Raw genomic sequence first — 20188 nt, forward strand, 5'->3', positions numbered from 1 at the left:
CATACTGGAAACAGCTAGGCACGGTAACAAGAGCCTTTAATCCCAGGAAGTGACGGCAGAAAGGTATATAAGGCATGAAGACCAGAAACTAGAAGCTTTTAGCTGGTTAAGCTTTTAGGCTTTTGAGCAGCAGTTCAGCTGAGATTCATTTGGATGAGGACTCAGAGGCTTCCAGTCTGAGGAAACAGGATCAGCTGAGGAACTGGTGAGGTGAGGTAGCTGTGGCTTGTTCTGCTTCTCTGATCATTCAGCGTTCACCCCAATACCTGGCCCTGAGTTTGTTTTATTAATAAGACTCTTAAAGATTCCTGCTGCACTGGTCTACAGAGCAAGATCCAGAACAGGCTCCAAAGCTACACAGAGAAACCTTGTCCCCAGAGGAAGTGGGAGGGAGTGGGAAGGTGGGACAAATTCAAGTGAAGTAGCGTGGATGTTTACTTAATTCATCTTTTGGCTCCTAGTTTTCAGCATATAACACTTTAATATCCAAATTTACTTTCTTCATGATTTCCTGTTATTGTTGAGGGTCTTCTTTTCTTAATGGGTCACAGAGGCTTTTATTTTGCCTGCAGAACTGCTGGGGTAGGGGTCTTGCCTGCGGCCATCCTAGACAGGACACTGGGCTCAGGCACTAGCTTGGAAGTGAGGTGACAGAAACAACGGCTCAGACCAATCACGTGATTACAAAGCTGGGGGGCTCCAGCAGGGCTCCAAGTGGTCAGATGTGGCTGCCTCTGAGTTCTTCACATCTAGCAAGTATGACCTGGACTTCAAGTCCCCTGATGATGCCAGCAGGTACTTCACGTCCTACCAGCTGGCTGACCTGTATAAGTCCTTCATCCGGGAGTATCCAGTGGTGGCTATCGAGGACCTCTTCAACCAGGATGACTGGGCAGTCTGGCAGAAGTTCATAGCTAGAGCAGGCATCCAGGTGGTTGAAGGTCTTCTCTTACCAGCTACTTTTCCAGCTCATCAGATACTGTGTGTACATTCTACAGTTTAATTCTCACACAGAAGCTCAGCTTCACAAAACCACTCCTACCTCATGTATTTTACAGACCAGATTAGTTGGCACTGGCACTCTGCCTCATCTCCATCCCTCCCAAGTCCTCAAGATGGAACCCAGGGTCTTGTGTATACCAAGCAAGTGCTTTGGCAACTGAGCTATATCCTAAGCTCCACCCTTGGTCCTACTATCTGACTAACTTCAGGGTTTCCTGAGACACCCTGTGGTAATTTGCTATTGTGATCCACAGAACTTGAAAACCATTCTGCCTGCCATTGTCGTTTTATTATAAAGGATACAGCTCGGGAACAGTAAGAAGGAAGAGGTATGGGCAGGGGTATTGAGGTTCCTGTCTCTCTGGGAATGCCACTTCTCATGTGTTCACCCAACAGGGAGCTCTTTGAAGTCCCTCTTTCCAAGGTTTTCAGGCCGGTGCCATTACAAAGATACTGAATAATCATTTCCCACCGGTGACTGACCTCACTGAAGCCAGCCCTTTACCACTTCCTGTGGATAAGGTGCGGGAGTGTGAGAGTGCCACAGTCCACTTCGGACCTGGCCTTCTTGGCCAATCTGAAGTTCTAGGTGAGCCCTTTGAGGCGCCAACTATTTTGTTAGCATACAAAAGACACTCTTATCAAATGTTTAAGGAGTTATGCATAATAACTATGGTAGGAGCCCAGATATTTATTTTTTGATTACATTCCACATTTTAAACCTGTCATAGTAACTCTTGGCTTCAGGGTATAGGTAGATTTCAGGCATTCATCATTCATATTTATAAACACACATTGAGGCATATAATCATTAGGTGGGCGTCATCCTCACATGCACTCAAGTAAGTTAAAGCAGGCAGGACGAGGGGAACAGCAGTCTGTCATGTGGGACCCACCCGGGAGCAAGTCATTAATCACTCTCAACCGCACTCACCTTACCTGGTTTGTAAAATGGGAGACAGCTCATTTTTGCCTACATACATCTTTTCTAAATCCCAGATAAGATCGTGTATCTAAAGGTGCTTGGCTAACTGGGTGAAGCCCTTTATAAAAATATTACACAAGCTGGGCATGGTGGTGCACACACTAAATCTCAGCATCCAAGAGACGGAGACAGGCCAATCTCTGTAAGTCTGAGGCCAGCCTAGTCTAGATAGCAAGTCTGGCTAGCCAGGGCCATACAGTGAGACTAATTGTGTATATGTTGGGTGTGTGTGTATGTGTGTGTTTATTTACATATATGCATAATACACAAAGGACAGACGCTTGTCTTGGTTTAAAGCAATTTGTTACGTTTCCAAGATTACATTTCAAGATGTTACATTTTCATCAAGATTACATCAGGAAGAATTCTTTCATTGTACTTCTGCTGCTGACAGTCTTTATCCCTGTCACCTTTATCCCGTTTGTCTCATTACAGTTTTTAAAATAAGATTTGCTGACAGATTTAAAGTAAACACCCTTCTGAAAACCAGTGTGCTTTGGAATGCTGAAATGCGAATTTTTGTATTATTAAAATATTTAACAGCATGATTTCATTTCAGAATACATGAACAGAGATGGGAGATTTGTTTGGCCTTTATCCATAGTTCTGGGGAAGTATGTTCCAAATTCTTGGAAATTCCCAAGTACCACACCAGGGTAAGAAGCGACAGACAGGAAGTTCTGATGGGCAGCAGGATTTGTTCATGTTGCTCACAGACCTAGCCACTGCCCTCCCCAGCTCAGAACCCAGGATGGGAAACTTCATCATCAGCCTCATGTACAAAAAGGACTTTCATCTCACCTGAAAATCAGAGTTAGAAAGGTGTAGATGGCAGAACAGAAAATATTGTATGATGAAAAACAATAAAAAGAAGTGATACAACTGTAGTTTAATGAAGAAGAATCATCTGATGATTATCATGCTTCTGGGAGATGAATGAGTAGAGAGTGGCCTAAACTTCCTGTATGAAGCCCTGTTGGGAGCTAAAACATTAAACAAAGAGAAAGAAATCCCAAGAAAACAAACTAGAATGGCAGAAAGGAGCTTCCCCAAATATGCCAAAGGGGTCTTGGACATCTGATTGGCACTTAATTAAATGTTCAGGTTCAAAATGTGCAGCACATTCCTGTCCCAGATGTAGTCATGTCCACATAGATCTCGTGGGGGAGCTGAGAAACAGAGGATTTATCCTGAACTAAGGTGTACCGGAGAGAAATGACCACAAAAGGCTCATTACAGGAGAACATTGCAACTCAGGGTGATGGGGACCCACCCAGCTGACTTCTTAATGTTCCCAAGAGCCGGACAAAAGTAAAACTTCTCATGAAATTGGATAGAGTTGGAAAGAAAGAGGGAAGGGGAGGGGCAGGGGAGAGGGGAGGGGAGGAGAGAGGGGAGGGGAGGGGAGGGACAGGGGAGAGGGGAGAGAAGGGGAGGGGCAGGGGAGAGGGGAGGGGAGGAGAGAGGGGAGGGGAGGAGAGAGGGGAGGGACAGGAGAGAGGGGAGGGACAGGGGAGAGGGGAGGGACAGGGGAGGGGCAGGGGGAGGGGAAGGCAGGAGAGAGGGGAGGGGAGGGGAGGTACATTACAAAGAAAAATTTGCAGAAAAGCAGAATTAAACACATGCAGAGCTCATAAAAAAAAAATCCTTCTCTTCATTCCTTCCTCTCTTTCTCTTTGGAGACTTCAGGACGCACCAGCAAGAGTAAAATCAAAGAAAAAGTAAAACTGGAGGAAGGAAAGAAAGACAACTATTCAGGAAATAACAGTGACTCTGAAGGAGACAAGTCTGAAAAAAGAAATCTTTATGAAGAACTTTCTAGAAGTAAGGAATAGAGCCAATGAAAATCCCGCCCCCCTCTTACTAGTACTAAGGATTCAATGCAAGGCCTTGAACATGCTAGGGAAGTGTTCTACCACTAAACTACATCTCCAATTCCCCAAGTCTAGGTTTCTAAAACTGAGAGAGTTCTGGGGAGAATAACAAATGGCACCGTTCTTACTATGAAAGCCATCAACTATTGGAAGCCATCAACATGGTCCAGAGAAAAGAGAGCCAGAATAGAGAGAGGGAGCAGAAGCTTTGCCATGATGTGGAGAAGTCAGAGCAGAGGTCCTGGGAATGCTAAGCAAAGGTCGATAAGCCGAGCCCCAGCAAAGAGAGGAATAGAAGAAATTACCCTGGAAGCCTTGGCATAGACATACACAGGGGACGAAGGGCCTATAGAGAACTTTCTGGAGAGCAGGCTCATTAAGTGACACACAGAACAATTCAAGAGAAAGCAAAGACCAGGTGAGAAATCCACCTGGAAATGAAGTCATCTTCATTATTGAATATCTTTAGCAAGGACTGGTTTATGTACTATTTATTGACTTTCTAACATGAAAAAATGTTCTTTTAGAAAGGGATGAAGTTTCTGCTTGTAGTAAATGGCAATTACCATGAGACTGAAACCCTCAACTGGTCACCATGCAGATAATGAGAACCCCTGGAATGTTCAACCCTAAATGGGATTTACATATCACATCCCTCCACTCAAGCTCAAAGAATCTTCCAAGAAATGGGGATGAAAAGATTGCAATAGCCAGAGATGATAGATAACCTCAAGGAAACCATTTTCTGGACACAACAGGGCAGTTGTGCATATAAAGTCACATCGATTGTGGCAACATACTCAAGACCTACTTTAGATCAAGCCACACAAAATATCATCATGGGAGCGGCTGGGATAACCATGAAACCCCACCACTAACTTAGGAATTATTGGCATTTGATAGTGGCTGGGATAAGGAGAGTCAGTTTTCTTAATGGTGTGATCCATGGTTGGATGATCACATTCTAAGGCAAGTCACACTCCCAGGAGTAGTTGGACTCAGGAATTTTTAAAAGAAGAAGAAGAAGAAGAAGGAGAAGGAGAAGAAGGAGAAGAAGGAGAAGAAGAAGAAAAAACAAAAAACTAGAAATTGGTGGATGGGCTAAGGATGGGTCTAGGAAGAGTTGGGGGAGGAATATATATATGGTCAAAATACATTGTTAGAAATTCTCAAAGACTTAAAAAAACATTATTTTTTAAAAGGGATGATGTGACTTGGCGATGATTCTAATATTTCTGGCTTGAGCATCTGGATGTCCAAAAACACAGTTTACTGAGATGGAGAAAGAGCCAACTCATCGATGGAAGAGCTCCAGTTTGGATGAGCCAAGTTAGAAAGGCCTGACATAGCCACGTGCAAGTTCTTCTGTGTAGGATTCTGGAGCTCAGAAGTGTCACTCACAGAGATATAATCTGCACTGCTGTTGTTTTCGGCTGCTACCTAACCCATGTTTTGTGGCAGAATTACATTGTCATTGTGCCTTCTGGATAGCCATCATGAGCTGGTGGCTTAAATACAGAACATGAACTTGGCAGTATAAAGACCTTTTAAGAGACTTCTAAAGCAACCTTTGATAAATAAAACAAGCCACTCAACTCAGAACCCAGAACCCCCTCTTAAGGTCATTGTGCCCCTGCTGCGGAGTAGGCTAAGAATGAAATGGGCATTATTATATTCTCATAACTCTGCAAGGTGGCTCTTCTATTTTGTCCATCCCTCAAATAAAGGAGCTGAGATGTAACATTCTAATCAGCTCTCTCAAAACTACAGGGCATTAGAGTTTGACTAGTTAGCAATCCCCAGCACTAGGGGCCAAATTGTCTGACCCCTCTAATCTTCTCACTCTTTGCTTGGATCTATGCTTTTACATTTCCTTCCTCTAGCATATTAACTGAGTCTCCTGTTTCCCAAGAGATCTTTTTTTTCTTCCTCCTTGCCTTCTTTCTGTTCCTGAGAGATGGAATTCAACCCTTAACACGAATGGTGCTTTTCCTGAGGGCACATTTGGTATTCTCATAATGGGGCTTAGTGAAGTAAACAGACTCCTTGGCACCCTTGTTCTTCAATGAGAGGGCCATTCGCATCTGCTGACCGGGAGGAGACAGGTCCTAAAGCATCTGCTGTTTTCATCAGTGGCTGAAGTGGCCTCAGCTATGAGGAAAGGGCAGTTCTTGCAGGCATTAGGTCATTACTATTGCGAAAGGAACTGACCACACCCTCCCATGGCTTTTCTGGCTCATTTTATTAGGGTGTAAGTGGGTTTCAAAATGAAGATGAAGTCAGTGTGCAAGTCAGAGACTGACAAACTTACTTCAAAGTTGGTCCTGAAATGATTTTTAAAAGTATTTTCTTGTACACTCACACTCTAGACTTTGTAAAGTCAGACTTTCAACTTGGCAAATTATTTCTCTTTTAGAGCCATAGTTACTACTGTAAGTTTAAATTTGTTTTGATTTGTTTGTTTGTGTGTTTCTAGACAGGTCTCACTATATCACCCTCTCAATGTAGACTAGGTTGGCCTAGAACTCACAGCTTTTGTCTGCCTCCCAAGGGACTTAAAGCAGGGATTAAAGCCACCACATCTGGCTTATCAATCATTTTGAAAGTGGGAGGAAAAAGAAGGGACATGATGAACTACATTGCTTGGGTTTAAAAAAAATCATTTATTCTGCATTTTCTGGTTGGACAGTATAGAAGACATTCTTCGGGGACTATACAAGAGCTGGCATCATCATGCCATCTTTCTCTTTGCTCATCAACAGAGTCGTATACCTGTCGGTAGGTATCTGATCAAATTTCTGCGTCTTTCCATTACAAACTGCACTGCTCTGAATATGGGATGTAGCTGCAGGGACATAAAGATGGGGTTACATTCGTGCTGAACACACTGGTTCCTGGCGGCTACCATGTGACTAGCCCCTTCCTGCTTCCACTGTTCCAGCCCTGGGCCACTCCTGCTGCCGTTTCTTCTGTCCTGATGGACTCTATACCTTTGAACTGTGAGCCAGAATAAAGTCTTTCTCCTTTATATTGCTTTTGTCAGGTGTTTGATCACTGGGACTGATAGAGTAGGGCTGTAGAATCCTTGGGTAGAAGAATTTTTTTATGCTATGTTGTGTTCTAAAGTGGTTATAGTAATTTACACTCCTATGAATAATGTATGTTTTTTTTTTCTACTTTATGTTCTTACCCATCCTTTATAGTTAGAATACCAACTTCTTGACAGTCTCATTGGTTGGGTGTCGTTCTGTTCCTGTTTTAATAAAGTGCATTTCTTTTTTTTTTTTTTTTTTTTTTTTTTTTTTGAGCTGAGGATCGAACCCAGGGCCTTGTGCTTGCTAGGCAAGTGCTCTACCACTGAGCTAAATCCCCAACCCTAAAGTGCATTTCTTTGACGATTAATGAGGCAGGTTTTTTTTAACAGGTTAATGAGCTGACTAGCTTCCCTATGCTGTGAAATTCTTGTCCACATTTTTATTTTTCTGTTGAATTTTTTAAAGCTGGAATTTAGAACTCGTGTGCAGATTTGGATACCGACTTCTTGCTGAGTATATGGCTGTCATAACTTTTTCCTGATCCTGTGACACTAAGTGCTCATCTTTCCTTCTGTTTGGAAGATTTCAAAACTGCTCATTCATTCAACCAAAAATATTATCAAGTGCCTATGACGTGGCAAAAGCTGTGGTCAGCGTTAGACACACAACAGTGCAGGTCACAGATGGGCACCTCCTTTCACAAGGCCCCAGAGAAGTGTGACTGGGGTGAGAGACCACAGCAGTGGAGGTTTCCAGTTACCTTTGCATTTGCTTTATTTAACTCAGTGTCTCTTTTGTATGCTAAATTGATTGTTTTAAAGTAACCTAGTGTAACTATCCCCTTATTAGTTGTATTTATCAGGATTCTCCAAAGAAAAAGAGCAAACAGTATTAGGAGAGAGGAAGGGGGGAAGAGAGAATGAGAAAAAGTGATAGAAATAGAGGAAGAGAGAGAGAGAGAGAGAGAGAGAGAGAGAGAGAGAGAGAGAGAGGGAGAGAGAGCACTAGCTAATGGTACATACATAGCTCATGCTTCCACTCTTAATGCAGCTAAGAAAAGAACCATACAAAGCAGAATATTTCTTTTTTTTTTATTCTGTTAAAAGTTTTTAATTGAAAAAACTTTTTTCATACAATATATTCTGATCACACTTTTTCCCTTCCCCAACTCCTCCCAGATCCTATCTATCTTCCTAGCCACCCAACTCCATCTTTCACATCTTAAAAAAAATAAGAAACTCACATACTTCTCACAAAATGGAAACCAAAATATGTCAGTAGAAGACCAGTAAGACAAAAAAGTGCTCAAACAAAGCAATATGAGACCAAAAGTCTACAAAAATACCATGGAGTTTATTTTGTGTTGACCATCTACTGCCGGGCATAGGGCCTACCCTGAAATGTGGTTAACATACCCAGGGAGATTCCACTGGAGAAAAGGAATATTTTCCTTTGAAAGTGGGCATCAATTGCAAATACTTCTTGGCTAGCCTATTGTCCACTTCCCCATCTCAACGCTGGGACCCCATCTGGTAGGCTGTGCAGTCTCTCGCACACTGTCACAGTCTGTGAATTCATTTGTGCATCAGTCCTGTTGTCTTGCGGGAACACTGTTTCCTTGATGTCCTTCATCCTCGCTGGCTCTCAAAATCTTTTTGCCTCCTCCTCTGCAGTTCCCTGAGTCTGAGGTGAGGGTTTGATGACAGCATCCCATTTAGGACTGAGTACTCCAAAATCTCGCACTGTCTGTGTATTATCCTGCTGTGGGTCTCTGTGTTAGTTCCCACCTACCACAAGAAGAAGCTTCTCTGATAATGACTGAGCGAGGCACTGACCGATGGGCATAACATAATATTATTCAGTATCTTGTTGCTATGTTCCTTTAGCAGAACAATAGTATTTGGGTTTCCCCTAGGTCCACAGCCTATCCAGTCTCAAGTTCTTAGCCACTTGAGCAGTGTCATGGACGAGTTTCACCTTGTGGAATGGGTCTTAAATCCAATCAGGAGTATTTGGTTACTCCCACAGTGTGCCGCTACTCCACCAGCATCATAGCTTGCCAGCAGGTCACCATTGTACAACTCAGGGTTTGAAGCTGGGTTGATGGTTACCTTTCTCCCCTAATCAAGTGCAGAGTACACACAGTACAGTGAACAATAGTCAGGAGGGGTGAAGCCCCTAGTTAGCTACCAGCTCAACTTGTCTGTATCCAATGAGATATGTGTTTTCTTCAGCAATAGGGCATTACCATCAGTTTGTAGAGCACAGCTAACAGTCTTTGCAAATGCTGGAGATGTTTGGGGGTTTCCTTGATGCCCTTTTGGCATAAAATTCAACTAGATGGGGGCTGGGGATTTAGCTCAGTGGTAGAGTGCTTGCCTAGCAAGCGCAAGGCCCTGGGTTCGATCCTCAGCTCAAAAAATAAATTCAACTAGATGTAACCTATTCCTGGCAGTGGAGGTTTTACTTGGTGCATAAGACGTCTCATTGAGGCACTGTCTCTGCCATTGTTTAGTAACTCCATTTAGATTTCTTTTATATATGTATGTCTGTTAGGAAGCTTCTACAGTAGTAGGTGTCCATATGGTCCTCAAATAATCCTTAGTGTTCGTTGTCCCTCCCTAAAGTCCCTCCTTTACTCTGCCCCTCCATCTTAGTCACGTCCTATTGCTGTGAGGAGACACATGACCAAGGCGACTCTTACAAAGGAAAGCATTTCATTAGGGGCTTGCTTACAATTTTTTGAGGGTGAGTCCATGATCATCATTGCAGGAAACAGACAGGCATGGTGCTGGTGAGCCAAGAGCTTGAAATCCTGATCCACAGGCAACAGGAGAGAAATAGAGACTGGGCCTGGCATGGGCTTTTGAAACCTCAAAGCTCACGCTCAGTGACACACTTCCTCCAACAAGGCCACACCTCCTGATCCTTCCCAAACAGTTCCACCAACTGAAGACCAAGCATTCAAACATATGAGCCTATGGGGGCCGTTCTCATTCAAACACCACACCTCCTCTCCCCCCACACTTCCCCACTTGATCCTCCTATTCTAGCCCCCACCCCTGCCCTTTCATAACAATATATTCTATTTCTCCTTCCTTAGGAGACCCCCACCCCAGTTCCTTACCAGATCTCTAACTTCTCTGATTACATGGGATGTAAGCATGCATATTGAAAGCTAACATCCACATATAAGAGACAACATGCAGTATTGTGTTTTTAGGTCTGGGTTCATCTCACTCAGGATGATTCTTTCTATCTCCATGCAATTAACCTGCAGATTTCTAATTTTTTTAAACAATTAAGTTAATATTTCATTGTGTAAATGTACCACATTTTCATTATCCATTCATCAGTTGATGGACATCTAAATTGTTCCCAATTTCAGGCTATTATGCATAAAGCAGAAAAAAAAAACAAGCAAGTGTCTCTATAGTAGGATGTAGAGTCCTTTGGATATAGTCCTAAAAGTGGTATAGATGGATCTTGAAGAAGAGCTATTTTTCCAGGAAGAGCTATTTCCAGTTTCCCAGGAAGAGCTATGCCCAGTTTCCCAGGAACCGACATGCTGGTTTCCATAGTGGCTGTACAAGTTTGCACTCCCACCAGCAGTGGAGGAGTGCTCTCCTCTCCCTACTTCTTCCCCTTCAGGAGCTGTCCCTAGTTTCGTTGCTCTTAGCCATTCTGACTGGTGTAAGATAAAATTTCAATGTAATTTTTATTTGCATTTCCCTGATGACTAAGGATGTTGAATATTTCTCTAAGTGTATCTCAGCCATTTGTGTTTCATTTTTTGAGAACACCCTGCTTAATTCTGTACCCCATTTTAAAATTGGGTTATTTGTACTAAGCAGAGTATTTCTTTGTAGATGATGAGTTTAAAGTTACTACAGTTGTTTTTAACCACCTTCTTAGACTTTCTATGCTAAAAGCAATGATCACCTAACAGTTTCTCCAGGTTGGGAATAGTTCTTAGCTTCCCCACAAAGGAGTACCAATTTGGAAAGTCACAGGACACGGGACAAATACAGAATAGACCTGAATTCATTTCAACTAAACTCAACAAACAGTCCACTGTCAGGAGAGTTTACACTACCATCTAGTGGCTTGTTTAGGGAAAAGACATTTGTGCCCTTCAAAATATTTCAACTAAGCAAGCGATCTATCTATATAAATAGGTCCCCTGACCTGGGAAGAGAACTAACTGGGATCTATAAAACCAACCTCCTAACTTCTTCCCTGAAGAGAAAATCTTTGCTCATTCCCGTTCAGAAGGATAGAGGTAGAGTATTTAAAGAGAATCAGGCAGCGAGAGTGCTGGGAATGTTTGGGTCTAAGATCTACAATACCTGGCATACTATTTGAAACCAAATATGATTTTTAACATATTAAACCATATTTAACTGCTATTGCTCTTTTATACATAATGTTATACATATTTAATTTATACACATAGACTATGTATAAGGTGGTACTTACAAACAAAGCTCAAATCTTTTTTGTCCTAAGCTTCCAAATCAATGCTTCTGGGTATTTGTGGTCTGTATCATAGCTACTGAAAATAGAGTCCTTATGACTGCCACAGCAGCTTTGCCTGGGAGGAGGTTAGAAACACTCTTCCCAGGCGTGGCAGCTCACACTTGGAATCCCAGCATTTGAGTACTCCAGTAGTGGAAACAAGAGGATCATGAATTTGAGACCCTTTGGGGCTATACAGCAAGTTCCTGGCCAGTCTGGGACCCTGTCTCAGAAGGACTAATGATGGAGCTCAGTGGTAGAGTGCTTTTAAGGTCTAGTGTTTGTTCTCAGCAGCATGGGAGGAAGATGGGAGGGAGGTATTCTTAAGATCTACCTAAGGATCTGAACACTCTTCATCATCTGGACACTGCTCCCAGGCTAACTGCATGGATGGTAAAGTTTACAAGGCATTGCTCAACTGCTTTACAAATGTTAGACAGGAAATAATTGGCCAGTGACTAAAGCTAGGATTTTCCATGGAACTTAGGCTGGGCAGGGACTTTTATGAGCTCCCAAAATTTCTAAGTTGAAAGCCTAGTTTGTAATGTCTTTGGACGCAGAGCCTCAAGGAAATCAGTCCAATGGTTTTTCATTTCATTTCAATAAGGTATTATTGTCTCAGTGTGAAATGTCTCCAATATGTTCATCATGTATTCGAGGCTTAGTCCTTAGCTGGTGCACTATTGTGGGAGGTGGTAGCATTTTTAGGTGGTAAGGTATAATAAAAGAAAGTGAGTTTCTGGTGGTACACCTTCGAAGTGTATATAGCTTCACCTTTGTCCCTTCCTATTACTTTCTGCTTCCTCGTTTCTAGAAGGGAGCAGCTTTCTATACCACAGGATCCCACTGCCCTGCTCAGGTCTAAGGCAAAGGATCTGGGCAGCCTTAGAAACCTTGGAAGCCATGACCCCAGATAAAGCTTTCTTCTTAAATTGTCCTCCAGGTTCTTGTCACAGTGTTGAAAAGTCTGACTTACATATGAGATCATGGGGGTAAGGAAGAGATACCAGAGAACTCTGGCCAGATGAGGACATGATAAGAAGTCAACAAGCCAGGAGGGAGGACTTCACTAAGAAGCAAACAAAGTGAGAATCTAGAACATTAATGCCAAGCTCTGAGCCATGGGCTTCGCCATAAGATACTAGGTGAGCCGTGAGCTTCGCTGTGAGATACTAGGTGAGCTATGGGCTGTACCATCTTAGGGGGTTGGGGGTTTAGCTCAGTGGTTAGAATTCTTGCCTAGCAATCGCAAGGCCCTGGGTTCAGTCCTCAGCTCCATTTAAACAAAACAAAACAAACAAACAAACAAACAAACAAACAAAAAAACAAAAAAAAAATCTTAGGTAATCTGTGGGCTTTACCTTTAGATATCAGGAGGCCCTTTTCAGCTGGGAAGCTCCAGTGTCATATGAGATATGGTATATTAAAAGCAACTTGGTCTTGTATTTTATGTAAAACTAGAAGTCAAAGACATAATGGTTAAAACACCAAGTCAGAATTTCCCTCTGTTAAAATGGCAAAGATCAATAATTATACTTAGAGTTAACAAAGACACAGGAAGACAAGCTGGTCCCCATGCTCGTTAGTGTTAATTTTCTGGAGATTTTATCAGCCACTCTCTCCCATCTACCTTATGGAAATTAGAACAGGCATGCAAATACTATCAAATGACTAAGTAATGAGCAAAAGGTATATCTGTAAACCAACTAATTGCATAATGGATTCCAAACTGAACATGCATATAGTTACAGTGAAACTGCTGAGCCAGACGGTTTGTTTGACTCTACAACTTCAACTTTCTCCTCTTTCTCCAGTTTTTATGTCCTTCTCCATTAGAGGCCACATCACATGGGTTTGCTGACTCTCTGGTTTCAGTTGGGTGAAGCCGAGAAAAAGAGTCGGCAAAAGACAGATGGTTTCCTGGGGATGTCTTCTCTTTGGGTCCTAACAGGCCAGGCACCTTGCAGGCTATAGCTCCAAAGCAGTTGTTTGTCTACTGAACCGCCCATCCCTTAAGGGGCTTCTCTCAGCAGACTCTCCTGCACTCAGTCAGATCTAGGGACAGTAATGGCCTCCCTGCTGTTATTAGCCCTGTGGCCATCACATTCCTTAAACCCTCTACCCTCTCTTCAATCATTCATTTCAAGTAAATCATCTATTTCCGGTGAGGCTCCTGGCCATGCTGCCAGGTTTCTCTACTATACTGTAAAACAATGTACGGGCTTGCTGTAGTCAGTAACCTAGGGAGGAACGTTTAAATTGTTTCCAATCATACCGAGGAGGTTGACCTCTGCCCCCAAACCTGTGTGTGATCTCTCAGGCTTGACCACAGGCAATTACAGAATACATGGGAAAAATCTGCCCTCCTACGCCAGACTTGTACCACAGCCAAGGTACTGTGATCTCAGACAGGAGTCACTATCAAGGACTCAGGTCCCAGCTGGGCCCTCTGCATCTGCCTTCCTCACTCAGGCATCTCTCTTTGGGGGCCTCTCCACAGAGGCCTTTCCCAGTTACCTGCAGGGAGGCATACCTGACACCACTCTGACACTTAGCATTTCCTACCACACCCTCTTCCTAGCTCCCAGATCCTACAAACACAAGACCCTCTAGTTCAGGGCTCCGCTGGCTGAGACCCACTTGGCCTCCACCTGACACTGTTCAGTGGTAAAATGGGAACATGGGGATCCTGGGCTTCCTCTTGATTCATACCTTACTTATACACCAGGATGAATTAAAGGACTGCTACTTTTCCTGGGCAGCTGAGCTCTCTTCAGTGACGTTTAGTTTTTGAAATGCTTTGGTGTTGGCACCGGTAGGATATATAACTGTGTACAGAACAGCTTTGAGTTGTTCAAATACATTCAGGAAACTTTTATTTCAGTCAAGCACAAAGATGCATTGGGAAGGCAGGAGGGCTGATACAGACTACGATTGGGCAAAAAGAGAGGATTCTTGAATAACTTACCTTACTGTGCAGGAAGAAAAATTGTAAAAGCCTTTGATACGGCTTCTAGCATTTTTCCTACTGTGTGTGTGTGTGTGTGTGTGTGTGTGTGTGTGTGTGTGTGTGGTGTGGGCACATGTGTGTCCAGGTGTGCACCCCCATGAGTGTGCATGCAGAAACCAGAGGAAGGCAGTTCTATCACTCTCTATTGTCTAGAGACAGGCTCTCTCACTGAATCTGGAGCTAGGCTGGTAGCAGCAAGCCTCAACAATCTTCCTGACCCTTCTGCCAACAGTGCTGGGGTTGCAGGCTTGCACAACCATGCCTGGCTTTCTATGTGTAGCTAGGAATTCACACTCAGTTCCTCATGCTTGAATAGCAACGGATCTTACCCATTGAGCCACCTCCCCATCCCCCTTCGGTTTATTATTAATATTTTGTCTTATCTGTTTACTTGGTGGATGGTGACATGTGCCACAGCATGTGTGTGTGTGTGTGGGGGGGTGTCCAAGGACAACTTGCTGGAGTCAGATCTCTCCTTCCCTTATGTAGGGCTCAGGGATCCAACTCAGGTCTTGGCAGCAAGTGTTTATACCTGCTGAGCCATTCGGCCACCTACCTTAGTTTTTAAATGATGTTTCTTTCTAATGGCCTTCATAAAAGTACAGAAACATTCCTTCTTTGACAGTGTTACACTTGTGCTGTGGGATGTCATTCTGTATGCTGTGAATATGTGTTGCTCTGATTGGTTGATAAATAAAGCTGTTTGGCCAATGGTGAGGTAGAATAAGGTTAGGTGGTACATTCCAACTAGAGAGAGAAGAAGAACGGCAGAAGAGAGGAGATGCCAGCTGCTGCCAAAGGAACAAAAACATGCCAGCAGACTGGTAAGCCACAGAACACATGGCAAGACATAGATTAAGAATTATGGGTTCTTTGCTGAGTAGTATTCCATTGTGTATATGTACCATACTTTCTTTATCCATTCTTCAGTTGAAGGTCATCTAGGATATTTCCAGGTTCTGGCTATTACAAACAATGCTGATATGAACATAGCTGAGCAAATGCCCTTGTGGTATGATTGAGCATTCCTTGGGTATATGCCCAAGAGTGCTATAGCTGGGTCTTGGGGGAGATGGATTCCCAATTTTCTAAGGAAGCACCATATTGATTTCCAAAGTGGCTGTACAAGCTTGCATTCCCACCAGCAATGGAGAGTTCCCCTTGCTCCACATCCTCTCCAGCATAAGCTATCTTCTGTGTTTTTTATCTTAGCCATTCTGACAGGTGTAAGATGGTATCTCATAGTCGTTTTGATTGACATCATGAGGTTTGCAGGCAAATGGACAGATCTAGAAAAAATCATCCTGAGTGAGGTAACTCAGACTCAGAAAGACAAACATGGTATGTACTCACTCATAGGATACTCGATGAAAAACAAAGATGACTAGACTGCTACACAATTCCAGGGAGGCTACCTAAAAAATAGGACCCTAGGAAAGACACAGGGATCACCCAATGACAGAGAAATGGATGAGATCTACATGAACAACCTGGACAACAGTGGGAGTAATGAAAGGCAAGGTTCGAGGGAAAGAAAGCTTAGGGGAGCAGAAGATCCCAGCTGGATCAAGAACAGAAAGGGAGAACAAGGAATAACAGACCATGATAAATGAAGACCACATGAGAACAGGAAGAAGCAAAGCGCTAGAGAGGTCCCCAGAAATCTACAATGATACATCCACTGTAGACTACTGGCAATGGTTGAGAGAAAGCCTGATCTGACCTAGTCTGGTGATCAGATGGCCAAACACCCTAACGGTCATGCTAGAACTCTCATCCAATAACTGATGGAAGTGGATGCAGAGATCCACGGTCAGACCCCAAGTGGAGCTCCAGGACTCCAATTGTTGAGAAAGAGGAGGGACTGTAAGAGTGTGAATTGTTGAGACCAAGATTGGAAAAGCACAGGGACAAATAGCCAAAGTAATGGAAACATATGAATTATGAACCAAAAGCTGTGGAGCCCCCAACTGGATCAGGCCCTCTGGATAAGTGAGACAATTGAATAGCTTGAACTGTTTGGGAGACACCCAGGCAGTGGGACCAGGATCTGTCCTTAGTGCATGAGCTGGCTGTTTGGAACTTTGGGCTTACACTTTGCTCAGCCTGGAAAGAGGGGACTGGACCTGCCTGTACTGAATCCACCAGGTTGAATTGAATCCCCAGGGGAGTCTTGGCCCTGGAGGAGATGGGAATGGAGAGGAGGGGCTGGGGCAAAGCGGGGGGGATGGGAGGGGGGAGGAAAGGGGAACCCATGGCTGATGTGTAAAATTAAAACACAAATATAATAAATAAAAAAAGGAGAAAAAAAGAATTATGGGTTAATTTAAGAGTAAGAGCTAGTCAGTAATAAGCCTGAGCTAATGGCCAAGCAGTTATAATTAATATAAGCTTCTGAGTGATTTTTTTTTATAAGTTTCTATAGGACCATGGGGGCTGGGTGGGATGGGAGAAAACTTCTGGCTATATACTTGTAACTTTCAGACTATGTGAAATGTTTTGAAGACTGTTCTCAAAGTTTGAAAGTCTATTAGCCAGTGTTTTTCCTCTAAAACACTGAAGTGCCATGCTTACCTAGAAGGGGAGAGAGATACTATGATCACAAAGGCAGTCTTCTCACTCCAAGGCTCACGCCCATTGTACAATAGATCCAATATCTCTGTCACTTCCCCAAATTCAGATGTTGTGACTACATAATTTGTGGTAGCAGGGACTGTGTTCACACCTTCCTTTGTGTATTTTGTTGTCTATGTTAGATTTGTTTGTTTTTTAAAGTATACCTTCCATTTTATTTCTTCAAGTTGTTTTCCTTCTGTTCCTACAAAGCCACCTCTTTCCATGGGCTTTGGTGGAAGTTATGGGGCAGCACCAGCAGGTCTAAATCATGGTGGGAGTGTTTGGTCCTTCCGGGTTTCACAAGATCAATTCATGACGCCTTGTTATGAATGGTACAGCTCACACAGTAAGGCAGCTTGACACAGAGTTTGGGAACCACATAAGCATCAAAGACACTTGCTTTGGATATGTTCCTGACAGCAGCGGCCTCTACAATGTTCTGCATGATGAACTTCTTAATGGCCTTGTCCTTGGGCACACACTGAGCACAGTTTGTACAGCAAATTGGCTGCACATGGCCACAACCCCTTTGGCCATGACTGTTGTTCTTCTTTTGATCATCTTGGAGCCAAAACCTGAAAGAGACTATGTTAGAAATTTTCTAGCTTTTAAAAATAAGGTGTCGATCATTGGGGGCACATGTCTGTCATCCCAACACTTGGGGGACAGGAAGATTGCAGCCTGGGCTACATCGTCAGACCATCTCAAAAAAAGAAAGCATTTAAATGTGTGCATACAGTTAAGAAGCCTTGGGTATTTATGATAAAATATAATATTTCTAAAGAAAATGAAAACAACAAAACCCATGCATGGACAGGATGTCATATGTGGGGCCAGTACACAGGGAAACAGTTTCCTAGAAGTGGATTGCTGATCAGAGTTCCTGCATAGTTTTGATAAGCACTGCCTAACTGCTCTCTGCAGAGATACAAACAGTCTACTGCCCCCTGTGTTATGTGAGTGATGTCACTGACAAAGCAGAATGTCATTTTGTGTTTGCCGATCTGATGAAAAATGGCCTCCCAGGTAGCTGCGCTCTGTACTTGCACAAGCATTTAATCCTATATTTTAAAAATAAGAAAGCTCTTTAAATACTGATACAAAGCATCCTCGCTGAAGCCTTAAGCAAAGAAAGCACAGGGTAAAATTAGTTCAGTGTGCTGACATTTGTGCATAACGAAGAGAAAAATGATTTGTCCTCACATCTATTTATATGTGCCCAGAACAGCTGCAGGGTAGCACACTGGAAGGGAAAAGCCTGAAACTTTGGGGAGCTTGGAGCAGGGGAAAGACAAGGTTTCTGTCACTGTTTTATGTCTTGTGACTACTTTACATATTTCCCTACCACTAACATTAAAAAAGGATAATCGTGAAAATAAAAGCATTTTAAAAATAGTCTTAAGTTATTATAGAAGAATGCATATCTAACGACCTGGGAAATGTTGATATGAGCTGCTGAGAGAAAATAACAGGTTATGAGACAGAATCCGAAGCTAGCAAACACACGCACACAGGGAGAGCATGCTGGGAGGGTATAATCAAGCGCTTTAGTGATTATCGCTGGGTAGCAGAATTCCTTTGTGTGCCTTTCCCTACTTTCCAAATGCTCTGCTTTGAAAACATTACTTTTAAAGCCAAAAGGGAAGGCCAGCTTTGAGAAGCTGGGGAGGTAGCTCAGCAACAGAGTGCTTGCTTGCTAGGCCCAAGGTCCTGGGTTCAATCCTCAGCACTGAAAGGAAAACCTATTACACTTAGCAGAAAGTCAACACAAATGAAACGCATCCCCCACATCTACTTATACACGTACAGAAAACCTCCAGGAGAACAACATAAACAATCCTCATAGCAATTGTTTCACGTAAAAGAAGCTGGGCTGGTGAGACCGCTCAGTGGGTGAAGTCACTTTGCCACCATGCTTGACGACCTGAGTGCAATCTGCAGGTCTCACGTGGTTAAGGAGAGAATCATGTCTCATGAGTTGTATGTGTGCACACACACACAAACATAAATAATGTAATAAAAAAATTTTAGAAAGAAGCTACAGAAGAGATTGTATTGCCAATTCCACACACATTCACAAAAGGGAAAAGCTGTGTGTTGCTATGAAACCAGAAAAGCTTCTAGTTAGGTATGCATGGGGGCCAGGTTGTGATTGCAAAGGGGCTTTAGACAGTGTTCTGAGCTGCTAGAAATACTCTTTGCTTTGATCTGGGAATGGTGATATGAGTGTATACATATCTCCAAGTCCCTCGACTTCTATGCCTAAGATGTAGGCACTTTACATACATCTTTCTTTTCAAAGTAATTGTAGAAGGATTGATGCTCATACACGTCCACAGAAAGGTATTATGAGAGTTATATGTGCATCTCAAATATCTTACTGAGATCAGACAACAGGAAAGAAAATGGACTTTGGACTCAGAAAGGCCTGGGTTTGAATTCCAGTCCTGCCACTTATGAGCTATGTGAATGTGAGTAAGCTGTTTAACCTCCCTGCCTCTGCTTCCTTAGTTGCAAAAAGTGGGAGCAGTGATCAGTCTCCCCTACCAGAACTGTTGTAAGAATGTGGTGTTCTTTAAAGTACCCATGGGTTGCGGTAGGCACTCAATTAAACTTCCTTCTGCCAAAGGAAAACAGAGAAAGTCTCTTTTCAATACATAACTGCCATCTGTGGGCACCCACCTGCACACACACGTACACATGTGGAGTTCCTAAGAGTCTCCACAAGTGCCTCTATTGTGACCACTGGCCCAGTTTACCAACGAACAAAAAAAACAGATGGTAAAATCCAGAGTTTAAAAAATAGTAAGGCAAGATTTAGACCAAAATATTAAGATATGCATTTTTTTCAAGCATGGTGGTTCATGCCTATAGTCCTAGAATTTGGGACATTGAGGCAGGAGGATCACTATGAGTCTGAAGCCAGTGTGTGCTACATAGTGAGTTCAAGGCTTGCCAGTGAGGCTTATGTCTTTTTTTAAAAACCCAAAAGAAGTGCACATTTGGATTTGCACAAATATTTTTGTGAAGTTTCTAATGGAATTTTCAGAAGCCCAAATAGCTAAGGAATGTTTTCACACTGGGAACCAGTATTTCATATGGTCACTTAGAATCACAGATGGAAAGCTGGAAAGCACATTGGAGAAGT

The 20188-nt window shown here is 43.0% G+C and overlaps 1 non-coding gene and 1 pseudogene across 1 annotated transcript; one reads left to right on the forward strand and one right to left on the reverse strand.

The window, feature by feature from the left end:
- Positions 1-6572: 6572 nt before the first annotated feature.
- LOC118578114 lies at positions 6573-19628 on the reverse strand (annotated as a pseudogene).
- Positions 16991-17157, forward strand: LOC118576966. The gene has a single exon (XR_004944149.1). It is a non-coding gene; the product is annotated as a U1 spliceosomal RNA (small nuclear RNA).
- Positions 19629-20188: the final 560 nt, after the last annotated feature.

This window comes from Onychomys torridus, chromosome 1 (genome assembly GCF_903995425.1).
Source record: "Onychomys torridus chromosome 1, mOncTor1.1, whole genome shotgun sequence".
In the NCBI taxonomy this organism is placed as follows: Eukaryota; Metazoa; Chordata; class Mammalia; order Rodentia; family Cricetidae; genus Onychomys; species Onychomys torridus.